This window comes from Puma concolor, chromosome A3 (assembly GCF_028749965.1).
Source record: "Puma concolor isolate L17-30 chromosome A3, mPumCon1.1.hap2, whole genome shotgun sequence".
In the NCBI taxonomy this organism is placed as follows: Eukaryota; Metazoa; Chordata; class Mammalia; order Carnivora; family Felidae; genus Puma; species Puma concolor.
Genome location: NC_141669.1, coordinates 14,881,830 through 14,899,577, shown reverse-complemented (window position 1 = coordinate 14,899,577; position 17,748 = coordinate 14,881,830). Strand labels below are relative to the sequence as shown.

Here is a 17,748-nt window from a genome sequence, read left to right as displayed (position 1 = left end):
ATATTTTCAGATCCAGAAGACCTTTAATTGGTCTCTAAGTGACTTACTTTTATAGGTTTCATCACTTGGGAAGCTCTCTTCAAATGCTTTCACCTGTGCAACAGCTGTCAGCTCTTCTAGATTCACACCTTCCTCCCTGAGAATCCTTAAGTGTGTTGTCACATTTTGCCTGCCTCTGCTTTTCTGTGACTTCAGTAAAGGTGCCTGGCAGGCAGAGGGCCTGTGAAGCAGTGGGGGCACAGGAAGGCAGAAGGCTCATCCTGTGGGCCAACCCGACCACTTCTGGGCCCTCATGGAAACCTCTGTGCAGCCAGCCTCAGCCCCACAGTCACCCCTGAGGAGGTGGGGAGCAGGCAGGCAGGCTCTGTCCAGAAGAGACAGGGAATCTGGGGAGCACTCAGATTGTTGGCATTTTAATCTCTGTCCAGACTTTGATGAGTGTTAGGAAGACAAAGACAATAGTGCTTCAGAAACATTTTACACCATATCAAAGTGGAATTTGTCTAAAAAAATACGGATACTTAAACAATCGTATCAGCGTAAGACCTCACTTCCAAAAATTAAAAGAGAAAACGCATGTTTCTTGCTGAAATATAAGCTATAGTGTATGCCTTTCAGCCAAGGTCCTTGGGCAATACTCTAAAAATGTCTTTATTTTGTTGTTATTCTTTTTTTTACGTTTTATTTATTTATTTATTTATTTTTTGAGAGAGAGGGAGTGAGCATGAGTAAGGGAAGAATAGAGAGAGAGGGAGAGAGAGAATCCCAAGCAGCCCCAATGCATGGCTCAAACTCAGGAACCATGATATCATGACCCAAGCTGAAATCAAGAGCCAGATGCTTGACCAACTGAGCCACCCAGGCACCACTTTTGTTATTCTTGAATGACGGTTCAGCTGGTTTAGAATTCTAGATTGAGTTCTATTCCCTCAGCACTTTGAGGTCATTGTTTTCATTGTTCTTTTACAGCCATTGTTGCTGATATGAAGTCTGCCATTAGTTGGATTAGCATTCATTTGTAAGTAATCTCCTTTTTCCACCACTTTTTATTTATTTTTTTGTTTGTTTTGATTTTAATCTTTGGCCGCGTGTGATTTAGATTTTTTGTTAACCAAGTTGGTACTCTGATTTTTATTCAGAGTACTCATCTCTTTCTTGAAATTGTACGAAAATAGAAACCAAAAAACCCCAACAATGACAAGAACTAAATATTTTTATTATGAATAATGAATAACGAAATGTGGCAGAATTAGCAACTGAACATTAACCGATAAATAGATGACTTTCAGAACCCCAGATGTTTGAAAATTGGTTGAAAAAAAATCTCTTGGATTAAAGCAGAAATCATAACGGAAATTAATTGCAAAAGCTAAATAACAAAAGCGTAAGTGTCAAAATTACATCTAATCTTTTCTTCTTCATCTCCTTTTTTTCTTCTGTATTTCTGGAGTAGCCACTGTATATTGTATACTGAATTGTCTCCTGGCATTTGCTTCCTGCTATCAGATCTCCTTCCCTTTTTTCCCTCCATCATCCTGATCTCTCTCTCTGTTTCATTCTGGGAGATTTCTCCAGCTCTAGATTCCATTTTCAAATGCAAGTTTCAAGTTCAGATGCAGGGATGCAGTGTCAAATTCGGTTTTTGTCTAGTAGACCATTACACTACTAAATTGGGGGTGTTTGTTTGGTTTATTCTGTATGATTTTCAAATTCAGAATTGATACTGGTTCCTTTTCAGTTCTGATGATCCTTCCTCTGCCAGAACATCCAGTACTTCTTTCAGATTGCTTTTTCTAGTATTCTAAACATCCTTATTTCAAATCCTGTTCCTGACTTCTTTGTGACATAAAGATTCGTGGGTGTGAATTACCCCATTCGTGTCATCCACCGACTTCCTCTCAGTGTGTTGGTGAAGAGCAAGGACTCAGAAATCAGGCTGCCAGAGAGAAATTCAGATTCCACCGCATGGTGGCTGTGTGAACTTGGATACGTCAGATGCCTTCTGGTGCCTCAGTTTCCTCATTTGTAAAATAGAGATAATAGTTTCTTCCTCAAGGAGTTGTTATGATGAAAAAGGTCAGTGTGTATAAACCACTTTTCAGATGCCTTGAGCAGCATAAATACTATTTATTTTTCATCGCATAAGAATGAGAATTCTAGTAGGCACAGATTTGAGGGCTCCTCCCATTTCCCCTCATCCTCTCCAGAGGCCTCTTCATTATTTCCTGTCAGCTTTACAAAAAGCGGACTTGTATTCATTGGCAGGTGATGTAAATTTTTGTTTATTTACTTTTTTTTCCAGTGCTTAGAGAATTCCTTTTCATTGCCCTGAAAAAAGGATGTCTAAGTAAGGATTTCTTTTCACAAATTTTCCTTATTACATCTTCTCTCTTGTCTTAGGTCCTTTTCAGATAAAGAAGTTTATTTTTGTAATACATTTCATTATTGCTTCTGTCTGCTATAGACTGAATATTTGTGTCCCCTCCTCCCCAAATTCATATGTGGGAGACTAATCCCCAGAATGATGGTAGTTGAGGATGGAGGTGAGGAAGTCATGGTGGCACAGCCCTCATAAATGCCACTAGTGCCTTTCTAAGAAGAGATACAGAGGCTTGTTTCCTCTCTCTGCTCTCTGCCTTGTGAGCACACAAGGAGCCGACCATCTGCCAACCAGGAAGTGGGTCCTCACCAGATCTGGGATCTGCCAGGACCCTGGTCTTTGGTGGACCGGGAAGTGTGAGAAATAAATCTGTTGAAGCCACCCAGACTATGGTATATTTTACAGCAGCCTGAGCTGACTACACTAACCATTTGCTGTATTTTCTTCTTAATTTCTGTATGCCCCTTTCCTCATCTATAAAATCAGAAAAATAAGACCTATCTAGCAGGATTGTTCTGAGAATTACTCATGATGAAGGATGCAGAGTCTAGCCCTGTGCTGCATGAATAAATCATATGCCCACATTAAGAATGCCACAGAAAGGGGGCACTTGCTGTTTCTATTTAAAATATTTTCTTATCCTCCACTTAGTCACACCTTGAGCTCTTGAACAAAAGCAGAAAACAACATAACAGAGGGACTGCTCGTGATAGACAATAAATGCTGGTTCTTCTCTTCCCTGCTTTTCTGAACTTGAATTCATATATTGACTTTTAGCCTCTTTTCCCATATCTGTCACGATCCTTATTGACATCTCTTCTACTTCCTCCTCATGTGATGCTGCTTTCCAGTTTTGCGTTTCATGCCATTAATTCAATTTTATGATGCATTTAAAAAAATTGGTCACTGCATTAAAAAAAGACTCTGGGATATCTCTTCTGTTCTCCATCAGAGTAGTATTTCATTTAAGAAGCAATGTCCCCTTGCACCTCACTGAGCACCCAGAAGAGAGTTTCTGACCATTGTTGGTTTTAGTGGCTTTGCTTCAGGAAGATGAGATTTCTTCTTACCTGTATGATATTTTCTTGGATGGTGGATTCCTAATTTATAACCCTCCCCTGTTTCCACTTGCAGCTGTGCAATCAATAGCTCTTTTTAAATACACTTTATCAAGCATTGCTTCCAATGGTCTGAGTGTAGAGTTCTTTGAAAAGGCAGCTGGGAATTTGGTTTTGGAATTTGATTTTTCGATGTTTTTGTAACTTTCTATAGAAGAAGTTAAACTCTCATGATATGAAATATTATAAAGTGTGGTTTGGGTAAAATTTCTGTGATGTGGATTCTATGATAGTCTTCTTTGGCTGATTTCTGTCAAGGGATACCCTATTACCAGCAGAGGTTTTCTCTTTTGGAACAAAATACCAAATACTCAATGGCAACAGTCTACCCGAGCCTATAACATATGTTCAAAGGAAACTAGGCTCAAGAAAATTGCCTCCAGGTTCTTTGCACCATCATGGGTGCACTATTATTTAAGTTCCCTGTTGACTCTTATGAGGACACAGAACACTGCACTGTCACAGGTGTATGCTGTTTTCTCACGGTTAGAATTACAAATCTAGGCGATATTTGAAAAACTATAAAGACTTGGTTACCTTCCTATTAGTTGTTGATGTTATTCAAGGTAAAGGGATAGATGATTTCTTTTCTTGGGTGTTAAGATGACATTCTTGAGCTTGGAACATATTTTTCTTTGAATTAGAGAGACAAGGGTCAACAATGTGCTCCTGAGAAGAGTAGGAATTCATGAGTGTTTGCTCTACGATGACAGGCTCTAAATCCCAAGGAAACCCAAGTCAAGAGGCTCTGGGCTTGTCCTGCCCGGGTTGTCTGTGGTGCTTCCATGTCGTGGAAGTGGAAAAGTTTCTATACAGTTATTTTTAAAAGGAGACAATTTTCTATATGTTTTGTACTGCAAAGAGGCGAGTTCTGTGGCAGGAACTCATACCTGGCACGTGTGACCATCCAGCATCACACCAGGGTTTATCTGTGTGTAGCATCAGCATGCAGCAAGGCAAGAATGGACAATGGTTAGAGGTGTGGGCTCCAAGGGGTAATACCCTGGTAATAAGACAACTGGTAAACATTTGTCAGGGGCCAATCTCCATGTGAGGCACTCACATAGACGTTACCCCGTTTAGGTATTTAGATTAAATGTTAACCTGTTTCAAGTGATCTGCCAGACAAGTACTGCTGTTCCCCTTTTATAAATGAAGCAACCGAGGGACGTGGTGGAGTGGCCTTGGGAAAGTTGCTTGTTCTCTGTCATTGTGGACTTGGCCCTTATTATGCTGCGGTCCCTTCCAGCTCTGACACTCGTGGCTCTGGCCTGTTCCACTGCTTGCCAGTCTGTTCCACATACAGGCCAGAGACATTGCTGGCAGACGCTGTGTTTCCCTTCACATTTATGTGACTGTGGTTTACAAATATACTCATTCTTTGAGTATGCCAACTACTCTCTTCAAAATACACCAGAGCCCAATACCCCACCAGAAGCTGGCTCAGATAATGCTCCAGAGGCTGCTCAAGGCTGGCTTGGAAACCCATTCTCTGAATTAAGCCAAAGAAAGATGCCAACTTACTCTGCAGGGGAGAGAAGGCCTCATATAGAGTGGGACACAGGCATCCTGTGCTACTCATTCTTTAAGACCAGAAGTAATCATCAACATGCTGTTTTTGGTGCCAACCATGGGCACAGGAGTTACTCATCATTAATACCATGAATGCAACCTTCAGATTATTACCCAGAGTGATTAAAAGCAGCCAATATGGCCACAAGTGCCGACTATGTAGCTCAGGCTGCATTGGTGGCGTCATATTCCCTGGAGGAAGGACTAGCCTCCTCCCTTCATAAAGGCCCTCACCCAGCCAAGAGCCTTCCTCTCAGCACTTTGTGGCCGTCCCAGGATTCAAATCAGAGAACTTGTCTCACTCATCAAAGGAATGTAGTTTCTAAAACATTGATTTTAGCAGCTCTCAGTGCCCTGAGGACTATTTCATGGGGACTAATTTGTGAGCCCGAACTGTATGTTTACACTTTAAATGTTACATATATTTACATGTCAGCTCTTGCAGAGGATACATTTGTATAACAGGTTCAAAGAGAACTAAACTCTATAAACTCTTTGATGAGGCTATTTTTTATTTTAATAAATGTAATGAAGATCAAAACACTTGGAAGAGTTTTAAGAGTGTCCGAATGCCATCAATCCTAGAATTTACCTTATTGGATAAAAGGAGGTGGCTAATCAGAATTTCTCACCCAATTATTCTTACATAGTGGAGGTTGTGAGTACCTTTCTTTGGACAACAATGTAATAACAACATGTGATACCTGCACTCACAAAACAATCTTCTAGAAGCTACAATAAAAGTGGCAAAAAATGGCTTAACGTCTTTAGAATTGACAGAGTCCTGTTGTACTTAGCTTAGAAAATAAGATGCTCTCCATGATGGACAAGCAAGGTAGAGGTGTTAACATTTCAAACACATAAACACTCTTAAGTACACACATGGATGATATCCTATTGGTACCTTCTCTTTATACTACAGAAACATTGTTCAGGATTCCTAGTTCTACTGACCAAGGGGCCTGATGAATTTCCCAAGTGAAAATATCAACAGTTAATAAATCAATTTTCTTTTTAATGGGATAAAGGAGGCACTAGTTCCGGTGGGGTAGTAAAACCTGGGTAAAGGCATTATCCAAACTCCATTCTATGTGCTAGTCAAGACAAAGTTTACTCTGAGAGTCTTTGTGGTGTGTGTGAAAAATAGGCATGAACTGTATTGTTTTTGCAATTTAATATCCATTTCAGTTCAAATTTATGGCAGAAAACTATAAAGTTGCAAATAAAAAGCGTTCAAAAGCAAAACATATCCAATCTCCATATCCCTCTATAAAAGTCTGGAATTCTTGTCGGGCATTCTTCAGAAATGCTATCTAGACTTCAAAGTGCCCTTCAATCCTCCCATTGAATGCTAACCCCAGCCTTCAGGCTGCCCTCATTTCCGATGTCACAGCAACCCTACACCCCCATCTTGACAGGAAGATGGCCTCACTGCCAGGTATCTCTTCCTCCCCCACCTCAGCTGGACTTTCCCCACCAGCTGGAAAGACTTTGTTGCCTTTCGGACAATAGAGCCCATAGTTGTGACATGTTAAGTCTCACATGAGATTCGTACACATTTACCATCCCCACTTTCAACCTTCCCTCTCTACCTTCTCTGTAGTGATTTTGACTTCCTGTTATCATATCCGTAATTAAGACAGTTACTGTCAGGCAAGTTTGTTTTGCCACATCTGCAGTCAACAAAGGCTGAGAGGGGAAATCTCATTCTATACTCCAGAGAAAAAAAACAGAGTCTGGCCTTTTAGAATAGAGATGAATGGGCGAGAGAAGGAAATAGTAACTAGAGTAAAAAGACCACACTTTCCCAATTCAGGTAGCCTTGAGTGTCAAATCCTTGCTCAACTATTTACAGTGCATGAGACTTTGGAAAGGTTATTTCACTTTTCTGAGACTTTGGTTCTGCACAGGCAAAACAGGATAAAATGCATTCTTTATAGTGTTCCAGGGGAGATTAGGGATTATAAGATTAGGGATCATAAGTGCCTTCTGACCCTTATAAGTGTGGGCGCTGCTGTAGTCACAGATGTAGTGGTTATGGTGGTGGAATTATTGCGGGTAGATGGCGCTCATGGAGTTGTTGGTGTAAGTGGTGGTGTTGGTGATGGTGCCGGTGGTGGTGACAGTGGTGAAAGTGAGAGAGAAGGTGGTGTTAGCAGTGCAGTGGTGGTTAGAAAGTTGCTGAGTCACACAGAGAGGACCTCCAGACTTCTATGGGGAGTCTGACAACAGGCTTCAGTTAACATGGGCTCTGGAGACATAGACTTTCCTTAATTTTCCAGGCACATAAGCCTTGAACAATGGTGCAAAGTTAACATGCAAAGTGAAAAGTGAAATCAGTTTTGGATGCGTGAAATTTAAGCGTGCACATTAGGGAAACTTAAAAAAAATTTTCAAGGACAAAAAAAAATAAAACCATTTGTTTTAAATGCTATGTCCATGTCACTTGATAATGCTAGAGAAACAGGCCAAAGAATTAGAAAGAGATTTAACATACACACACACACACACACACACAGACACACATCCTTTGGTTCAATTAACAATCTTAGAAAAGAGGCACTGTATTATTATCTCCGTTTTACAGATGAGAAAGCTAAGGTTCAGAAAAGCAGGAAGCACTGTAGAAAGTTCTTGGGCTTCAATCCTAGGTTTTGTATGCACCGGTTGTTTGACTTCATCTTTCACTCCCCCTCTTCAAACTGTAATTTCTTCATCCTTGGCAATAATGCTAACAATCATGTTCAAGAATTGTTATAGGGCATAAACAAGTTATATTTTTGGTCTACAACAGTGGCTGCTTCATATAAAAGATCAAACATGACACTTATATAGAAAGCATTCAGCAAAAATACCTACCTTCCATTTATTCATTCATTCATTCACTCTTGAAATTATCCTTCTACCCTCTATTATTTTATTCAAACAGTCCAGATAGGCTGTATGAGAAGCCAAGAAGTCCATGTTAAACCTCCAAGAATTCTATCAGTTGGGAATTTTGGGTTTCAAGGAATAGAAAACCTGATTTAAATTTATAAAGGAATTTATTGCCTAATGTGACTAAAAAGTCAAATATCAGACATGGCTGGACCATGGGCTTCACTGATGTTTATGACTCAGTTTCTGTCATTTCCACTCAACATAAGCTCCTGTGAGCTTGTTCCTTTTTTGGTCTGACTCTCCTCTAAGGATTGTAAGATTAGGAGCTTCTAAATGTACATACCCCCACTGTTAAGTATAGCATAAGGAAAAAGTTTCCCTCATAACTCTCCAGCCCAGGGCCTGACTTCCAGGCAGGGGGATAGATACAGTCCAGAACGAATCACTTTTCCCAGTGAAATTGGTTACTCTGTTCAGCTTCAACCAATGAGTACTTGCTCCAGGAATATTGGAGGCAATTTCCCACACCACACACACTGAAGGGGGAGAAAGCTGTTTCTCCAAGAAAATGCAAGTTATTGTGCTATCAGAGGAAGGTTGAATTGACTCTGGGTGGCAAAGCAACAAGTTACCACTATAGGAACTAACACTGTTCTTCCCAAACCTGGTCTTCCCCACACCCCCCTCCCTCAATATTCCCTCTCTATGATCCATCTTTTCCAAAAGCTGAAAGCCCAGGAGTCATCTTGGACACTTCCCTTGACCTTTCTGTCAGCCACTGTGTCGCTATGGCCAGTTTCTGTCAATTGTATCTTTTCTCTCTCTGGCCTCCCATATGCTATTGTTCTGTCAACACAAAATGCTGTTTACTGCCCTTTATCCTAGTTAGTGTCAGATATTCGCTTAAATGTCAAACTTTCCTGATCCTCTGCTAAATGTAAGTTTCCTCTGTTACGTTTTCGAATCTCTGACCACAGTTTGTAATTATAAATGAGAGTGAATGGTCAAATGAAAACTGGAGCTTACAGTGGCATGGTCTGTTTTCATTCACCGTGGCCCTAGTGACAATCAAAATGCTGACATGGAGGGTGTAGTGTTCCATGAAATATTTCAATGAATGAATGAGCGAACGAACGAATAAATGAATGAATCCATCCAGATGCCTTGTCCATTATAATGGAGGTAATAAGTGATCAGTAGGTCAGGGTGAGGTCTTCTGACCACATATCCAGAGCCCCTTCTTCTCCCCTGGGAAGAAGCTTGGTGTAACTGGGCAAGGTTAAACAGAGAGTCTGTTAGAGTTTTCTGACCACAAGTGTAGAAGCTGCTTTTAGACAACTGGCTTGAGCAATGGAAACTTGATCAAGGCAAAAGAGCCCACAGCAACCACCTGGCTGAATACAGACAGGCCCATCAAGTGACCCACCTCAAAATATCCATAAGGCCTACCTAACCAATGGGCTACTTATAACTAGGCACAGTTACCAAAAAAGGAAAAATTCCATATGTTGCCACGCCTCTTCACCTTCCCTTTTTAAAAATAGCCTGTACCCATTGCCTCCTGGTTGGCAGCTTCCCCTCTGCTGTTCCACCTGCTGCTCCCCATGGTGTATTCAGTAAACCTCTATCTACTCTGTTCTGCCTCTGGTGAGTCCTTTCACTGCCAGCATCACCTTCTTCATATCAATTGTCCCACATTTGGGGGCCCCCATGTGAACAAGAGACACCACTTTTAGACACCACAAGACGGAAGTGGGGAGATAAGAATGGCTCATTGACTGGATAAGGTGGGAAACTGGCCCTGAAAAGATGGCACAGCAGAGCAGTAAGGGAGCTTAATAACTTTGAAATGCCAGTGAACCTGTGTTTGAGGGACTCATAAAGGGGTATATGCCTTAAGAAGTGAAGAACAAGAAGATGTTGACTGAAGTCCCCTTCCTCCTTTCTGTAACAAAATCCCTGTGAAGCTGCTAGTCACAGGCTGGGATTAGTCATCTTCAGGTCCTGGGACCTGAAGCATTCAGGCCAGAGCCTATAAGAATGGCTTTTTTCCCCTCAAAATCTGCAGAACCCTGTCTTAGTCTAGGATACCAGAATTCTTCCCATTCACTCTGGAGTTCTTTTGGGGCCAGAGCCAATATCAACCTACTAGTCTGTATCTGTTGGGTTTCCCAGAGAAGCAGAACCAACAGGGTGTGTGTGTGTGTGTGTGTGTGTGTGTGTGTGGAGAGAGAGAGAGAGAGAGAGAGAGAGAGAGAGAGAGGCAGAGGGAGCGGGGACAGATTTATTTTAAGGAACTGGATCCTGTGACTATGGAGGCTAAAAAGTCCAAAATCTACAGGATGGATCATCAGGCTGGATACTCAGGGAAGAGCCTATGTTGCAGTTCAAGTTCAAGGCTGTCTGCTGGCAGAATTCCTTCTTGCTCAGGAGCAGTCAGTATTTGTCCTATTCATGCCTTTCATCCACATTATGGAGTGCCATCTGCTTTATTCAAAGTCTACCAATTTAAATGTCAATCTCATCCAAAAACCATCCTCATAGAAACATCAAGAATGATGTCTGATTAAGTGTTTGGGCATCATGGTCTCACCAAGTTGATGTATAAAATTAACTATCGCATTATCTAAACCATTGATCTTGGCCAAAGTTAAAGAAAAGTGTTAAGGTAAAGTGTTTGCTTCTGTGGTATAAATAATAAGAACTAATGAGATCTATTACCAAAAATTATCTTCTCATTGGGTGCCTGTGTGGCTCATTTTGGCTCAGGTCATGATCTCATGGTTTGTGGGATAGAGCCCCATGTTGGGCCCTGTGCTGACAGCAGGGAGCCTGCTTAGGATTATATCTCTCCCTCTCTCTCTGCCCCTCCCCTACTCTCTTTCTCTCAAAATACATAAACATTAAAAAAATTGTCTTCCCTGCTTCCTGCCATGTTGTGAAAATTCCACCACTTGAGATTCATTCTTTAGGATTCATAAGTATTTTCATGTTCAAGAGTCCCTGTTAAAACTTAAATATCTTGTGGAGTTCTATCTTTATCTTCTCACATTTTATTGGCAAATTTTATAATTTAGAAATAGAAATAGAATATAATAATATATATTATATGTAATAAATATAAATATTATATATACTATATATAAATAAATATATAATAAATAAATAAAATATATAAATATAATGAATAAATATATAAATAAATACATAATAAATATAATTTAGAAATGGAAAAACAGATTAAAGATAAGAAGGTGGTTGTAAGGACTAAATGAGAGTCAGGTTTGGTCCAGTTTCTTTAAGTTGTAAGCATTCTATAAGTAACAATTGCTTTTGTCACTATCATTATTGTTATCATATACAGAATCTACACAATTTTGTGTTAAATAGACTTTGCCATTTTATAGCTGATAAAAAAAGTAGGTTTAGTGAGCCATAGGGTAACTTCCCAAAGTCATGTATCTAGCCGGAGACAGAGACAGGGGCTGACCTGTAGTCTGTGTGAAGTCCAGGCCTTTGTTATTTTTTCTGTCTTGCTGTTCCCACTCCTGTATTTCCCAAACTGACCATAATCCCAGGATGAAGGCTGGGTTTTACTCTTCTCTCACTGCCAGCACCTAGCCCCGAGCCAGCCACATGGCAAGTGGCCTCTAAGTACCCAAAGATAGTTCAGAGTATCAGAGAATAACCTGCGTGGGCCAAAACATGGCCTCTCATGCCCGAGAGTGTTACCGGGATTCACAAAGGTGGGAGCCACTCTATTTGCTGCGGAGATAAAGAGTGCTAGAGTAACCATCCCCTACAGTTGTTCCCTGAGCACCCACTCAGGAGCCAGCAGCCCCAGCTTCTAGGAAGTTAAGCACAAGGAGTGCAGCCCACAGGGTTAGACCTGAAAGAATCTTGAGGCATCTTCCCAGGAGCCTTTGGTCAAGGCAAGAACACTGAAGCCCCTTCTCTGAATCCCTGAGGGAAGCACAGATTCCTGCGCCTTTCGGTGGGGCCAGACTGGTGTGTTTGAGCCGAGACTGAAATGTATACCACACATCTGGCCAGTGGGGAGATGGAGGGGGGGGCTGGTGTGGTCAGCGGGGGTGCAAGGCCATTTCAGGGCAGTTAAGCTAGAGTAACCCGAGTACAGCAGGGCCTGAGTCACTCTGGACTCAGGGAGCTCCCGATCGGGTGGGGACTGACACCTGAACCCATCTGCGGCTTTGCCCTGGCTGGCCCTGCCCTGCCCTGCCTTGTCCAGCTCAGCTTAGCCTGGCCAGGCCAGGCCCCACTGGTTCCAGCCCAAAGGAATTGAGACCAAACTGCAGAGCCAGGAATTCTGAGCAATGGCAGTGATGTCAGCGGGGGTGAGGTGCGGTGTGTGCAGAGCCCCACGAGACGTCTGCTCAGGGGTCCCTGCATCTGAGTGTGATCTGCTGCTCTCATGTGCTTCCCCCCTGACTCTCGAGTGTATGTTCTGGGAATCTACGTATATGTCTGTGTTCATGCCTATGTGTGTTGTCGGCTTGTGTGTTTGGGTGTGCTTCCCCTGGAAAATGAAATCATAATTGACTTTGTTGTAGAATTTTCTTGGTCAAAGTGCAGCAATCCTTAAGGGTTTTAAAAACTTTGTTGTATGTGCAAGGCCTTATGCTATGGGCTATTTAGGACACTGAAAAGAACCAGCCCTGTAGTGTATAGTCAGCCTGGATCATGCACTTTCTTATGACAGCCAAGCCTGCTGTCCAGGAGTGTTTGTGCAGAGCCAAGAACAAGGCATGGACATGGTCACTGTGGTTTGGTGGCCAGAGACATTGGCCTGGGCAGTTGGGGTGGGGGCAGGAGAGTTGTGTGTCAGGATTTGCCACCTTCTCCAAGCATTTTCCTAGATACAGAAATTTTGTGTCTTCTTTTTATGATACCAAAAATAAATTTTTAAAAATGTGTCAGAGTGATAAGGGCAAAATGTCATTTGTTGCGCTTTCTTCCCCAGAACAATCCAGACTCCCATCATGAGGACTGGTAGTCCAGCATATGGTCGCCACGGTCCACTCTAGGGTCCCCTCCCCATCATGTGGCGATGACTGCTGGTGTCTGATACTTCTTAGACTAAAGATTGACAGTCAAGCAGAGGAGCAGTGGGGAGAAAATCATTCCACTTGGGCCAAACCATCACTGCTCTGGGAAAGGGAAATAACATGTAAGAAGGAGAAACTCAACTGTGAATGAGAAGCTCAGGACTCTGAGACTGCGGATGTCTGAAGATTTAACAGCAGGTTAGAGGGAATAATGAGGTACTTGTGAGGATTCCTTGAAGAAGAAAGAAAGAGAGGGAATGGGAGAAGGAAGAGGGAGAGAGGAAGGGAGAGAAAGAGAACAAAACACCAGATAATACTCTGAGGACAAATCCAGAGAAGGAACTTGACACCTTTTCCCACAATCTAAGTTGCTCTGTAGACTTCTTAACAACTTGGCTTGCACAGCCTGTGATGTCACATCTTTCCATATAACACACAACCCCGTAATGGTGGATGTAGTAATGGAACAACCCAGCTCTCGCCCTGTTTCACCCTCTGTAGTCCTCTGACAAACACCAAGGACAAGCAAGTGCCTGTGTAATTCAGCTGTCACCTCAAGAAAATGTCCCCCTCTAGGTCTATCACTTAGTATTATGATGGCCTTCTATTTATCCACTTGCAGAGGGAGCTTCTGAAAAGGCATTTTTCAAGATATCCCTCATCTGTGTTTCAAGACACAGAGCCTTGGATATTGAATGTACTCAATAAATATTTAATAAATATATGATCATTTAACACAGTCCACGTGGAGAATTGTTGTGTGAGTACCCAAATAGAACTTGGAAACTCCTGCTATGAGACTGACTTTGACACTGAGGGGGCTCATTGTGGCATCCTTCCAACCCTTAACTAATCCACTTGCTCACCTGAAGAAACGGTAGGACTCTGCTCACTCTCTTCCTATACTGTAGCCCATCATCTGCCAGTGACCGTTCTACTCTACTCCTGGTTAGGTTTACAAGGCACTAAAGGAATATTATCAGGCATAGGGTCCTCATGATGGCCTATTCTATTATACCCAATACCACTTTGGATTTGGTGTGGGCAGGCCATTAAAAATTTCAGGAAGGCTGAATCAAAAGTGGGTTCCATCAGTTTTGAGGGAAGGTCTCTCAACTTCCACTAGGGATGGCTTCCTGACACTCACAGAAAATCTAAGGACTACCTACCATTCTTGTGGCCAGCTGCATTGTGCGGCAGCCAACATTCTAGACCAATTTCATTCACAGGCTGATGGGTGAGGAGACAGTCTTGGGATCCTCTGGCCACCATGCTTTAAGTGAGGAATTTCCCTGTGAATTTGGACCAAGCCCCCAGCCACCCAACAGAACAAGACAGTGCCAAGAACTTAGCAAAGACAGACTGCCCAAAGTTCCTCAGCTTCTTAGAAAGCAAAACGGCCCATCTCCATCTATCACCATAAATGGCCTGCCTGAACTGCTGGTGTCTTCAGTCTGTGCCATAATATTTCATTCAACTACCCATTCGTTACACACATCCTCAGAGCAAATAACATTAATGTAAATAATTTGGGAAGCATTGTTCCATCTGTTGAAAATGTGCAGTAGTTGCTTCGCCCCTTGTCTAAACTGGGGCGGCTACTTTCAGGCAAGTTTGGGAGGTAAATGAACTGTCTGGATGCTTTTCTTGGCAGTCTCTCTTATTAGTGGGAGGTGGCAGTAACGAGAACATGAGGAAGACGGAAAGTGTTTACTTAAAGTCATGGCCAAATGGCGAGGGAGAGTTTAAGATAAATCATAAGCTGTCAATGATGACAACTGCAGACTGCTACTAGTTCACTCCTGTTTATGGGGCTTCAGATGCTACATTTAGAGAGTGAAGGAGTTTATTGGTAGAAGTTGCTGATTGTTTAGACGTCGATGTTTGAGGCAAGAGGTAGCAGCCACTTGGACTGTGAATGGTGAATGCATGAAGCTCTCACATGGTCATTCTGGGTGCATCTCTGCCCAGTGAATGGATGCCACTGACTCATATTCTCCTTCAAGACTCAGATAATGGATCACTACACTTTTGTCACATGACAAGCAATGATAGAGTATTATAGTGAAGGGGCAAAGGCATAATAGAGCTGGGTTCTTAGTGTTTCTGGATGCTTTTCTCGTCTAAGTTAACTTTGGGTGTTGATTTTTGAATTGCAGCTTATGGCTTGTGAACATGTTCATGCTTTGTTCGTGTGAACAAAAGACCAGAATCTTTTGAGGTTAGCCAGCATTCTCAACAGTTTTCCCCCCAAACTCCTCTCTGTTATACACCCATAAAACACAAAATGAATTCTTATGAAACTTCCATGTTTATCTTACTGAACTGCAACGTCTTCCTCTGTTCTAGAGTGAGCATACTCTTAGCAAGACCCTATACCAGTGGCAAGTTGCAGAGAATGATTATGTTTTCAAAAGGCCTTACTCAAAAGGCCTGTGAAGACCTGGAAAGAGCTCTTCTGTGACTTGTACACCCTTTCCTTCTATGTGTCTCTCAAACATTTATGAAGTGCCAGTGAGGGCCCAGATACAATGGAAAGTGACAGTCCATACTATCAGAGGTATGGGGTAATCAGAAGGACCACACTGTCAACAAACCACAGTAAAAAATGGCCAATGGCTTCTATGATGATAGAAATTTGTATAAATCTTTGCGAAGGGGGAAAGCAGGTAGAGTTCAAATCCCTGAGGAAGTTGGGGAAGATGGTACTTAATCCAGGTGTTGGAGGTTGGCTGGAGTTTTCCAGATTCATAAGTGAGGCTAGGTTACTCCAGACAGAGGAAAAGAGAATCAAAAATCTCACTTTGGTTCAAGAATTGCTTAGAAGTCCTATGTGGCTGGAACATGATTTACAGGGATAGTGGCTGAAGGTGAATAGGGGAATTAGTTGTAAATTTTATAAAGATGGGAATAATTTGTAAAAGGAAAAAGAAAGAACAACATGGAAAACAAAATAACTTTCCACTTCATTATTTCATTTGTGTTCTAACACTGCTTTTCTTTGAAATTTTTGAATGAGAAAGATCATCCAGAGTTTCTAATAGTGGGAATTTTGTTGGGAGAAAAATTGATTTATTTTTCAGAAGAAAATCAAACACCCCCAAAATTATCTGGGATGTTTAATCAACAGGGTTAAAATTCTGGATTTGGAAGTAGGAAAGGTAGAGTTTGAGAAGGAAAGAGAAAGTTTCAGACATGACCACTAGACTGGGAAATTAACTTAGGAAACCATTATGAGTGTAGTGGAAAGGGGGAGAAGGGCCTTCAGGCAGAGCCTTCTCCCCAACCCCTTCTTCCCCCTCACCCCATCTGTTATGGATTGAATCATATCCTTCCAAAGGATTTATTGCCCTAACTTCCAGTACCTATAGATGTGACTGTGTTTGTTAAGAATCTTTGCAGATGATCAAGATGAGGTCATTAGGGTGAGCCCTAATCCAATATGGCTGTATCCTAAAAAGGGAGAATTTGGAAGTAGCGTTATATACATGAGAAGAATGCCATGTGAACATGAAGGCAGAGACTACGGTGATGCCAAAGAGCACAAAAATTTCCAGCAACCACCAGAAGCTAGGAGAAAGGCATGGAACAGATTCTCTATATGGCCCTCAGAAGAAACCAGACATGCTGGTACCTTGATCTTGAATTTCTAGCCCCCAGAACTATGAGACAATACTTTTCTGTTGTTTAAGTCTTGTAGTTTGTACTACTTTATTACAGCAGCCCCAGAAAACAAATACAGCACCAGATTGTGGAAATGGTTTTGAAACAGCCAGAGGATAGGTGGGGACACGGGAAGTAAGAGTAGGATGCCTGGCTGGTGCACCAGAGAATGAAGATAGGTGGGAAATATTCATGAAATCGTCCAGAGGAGTGGTGCTCCAGAAGGTTTTGAGTTTCACAAGATGATTGTCCAGACCAAGCCTATCACCAAGTATATGGTGATTTGGTATTTTTCAGATGAAAATGGATTTTATGATAATAAAACAAATGGTTTTAGATCAAAGAGTACTGTAGAATGCAAATAAGTGCTTTATCAGGAATCAAAATAACTTCTTTCTTGAATGAAGACATATACATTTAATGGAGTCATCCAAGGAAATAATATGACATGTGTGTTAAAAAAGAAAAAAAATGAGTATTCATTTCCCCCCTGAAGCTTACTAGTTGTCTCCAAAAACCTAGGACTTTCTTGTTATCTTAAGCAATTTTCCTTTTTATGCTTTGACCTGTTTTGCTGGCATGTTCTTAGTGTCTTTCCTGCTAGTAACCCCCTTGTGTGAGATCTTTGCTGTCCTGGCACTGTTGTCTTTGTGCATGTCTACCCCAAAGTCCCCCTCTACTCTGGACTTAGGGAGTCAATACTACTACTCTTTCTGATTCTCACGGCCCAATTGATAGCAGGCTAAGACTTTGACAGGACTTTATCAAAGGCCTGAGGGGAACCCCAAATAATGTCCACGTCCAAACCCAAACATGCCTGTGAAGCAGGCACCTCTGCACCTAAGACTCTACACCAGACTTCTCTCTGGCTCTGTATGGAAGCATGAGCATTCCCTCAGCCCTGTTTCAGGGTGACTGTAGGGATGTGGTTCTCCCCAAGGGGCAATCTTGCTTTCTACTCACAATTGTCTGACCCCAATGGATAGACGTTGCAGTAAGAATCTTGACCACAGGGCTACCTGGGTGGCTCAGTCAGTTAAGTGTCCGACTTTGGCTCAGGTCATGATCT

The 17,748-nt window shown here is 42.0% G+C and overlaps 1 long non-coding RNA gene across 1 annotated transcript in view; it reads left to right on the top strand.

Annotated features, from left to right (window-relative positions):
* Positions 1-894: 894 nt before the first annotated feature.
* LOC147582267 (uncharacterized) overlaps positions 895-17,748 on the top strand; it is a 30,754-nt gene continuing 13,900 nt past the window's right edge. The window contains exon 1 of the long non-coding RNA XR_015248906.1: positions 895-1,018. This is a non-coding gene — a long non-coding RNA (uncharacterized LOC147582267). The remainder of the gene's footprint in view (positions 1,019-17,748) is intronic.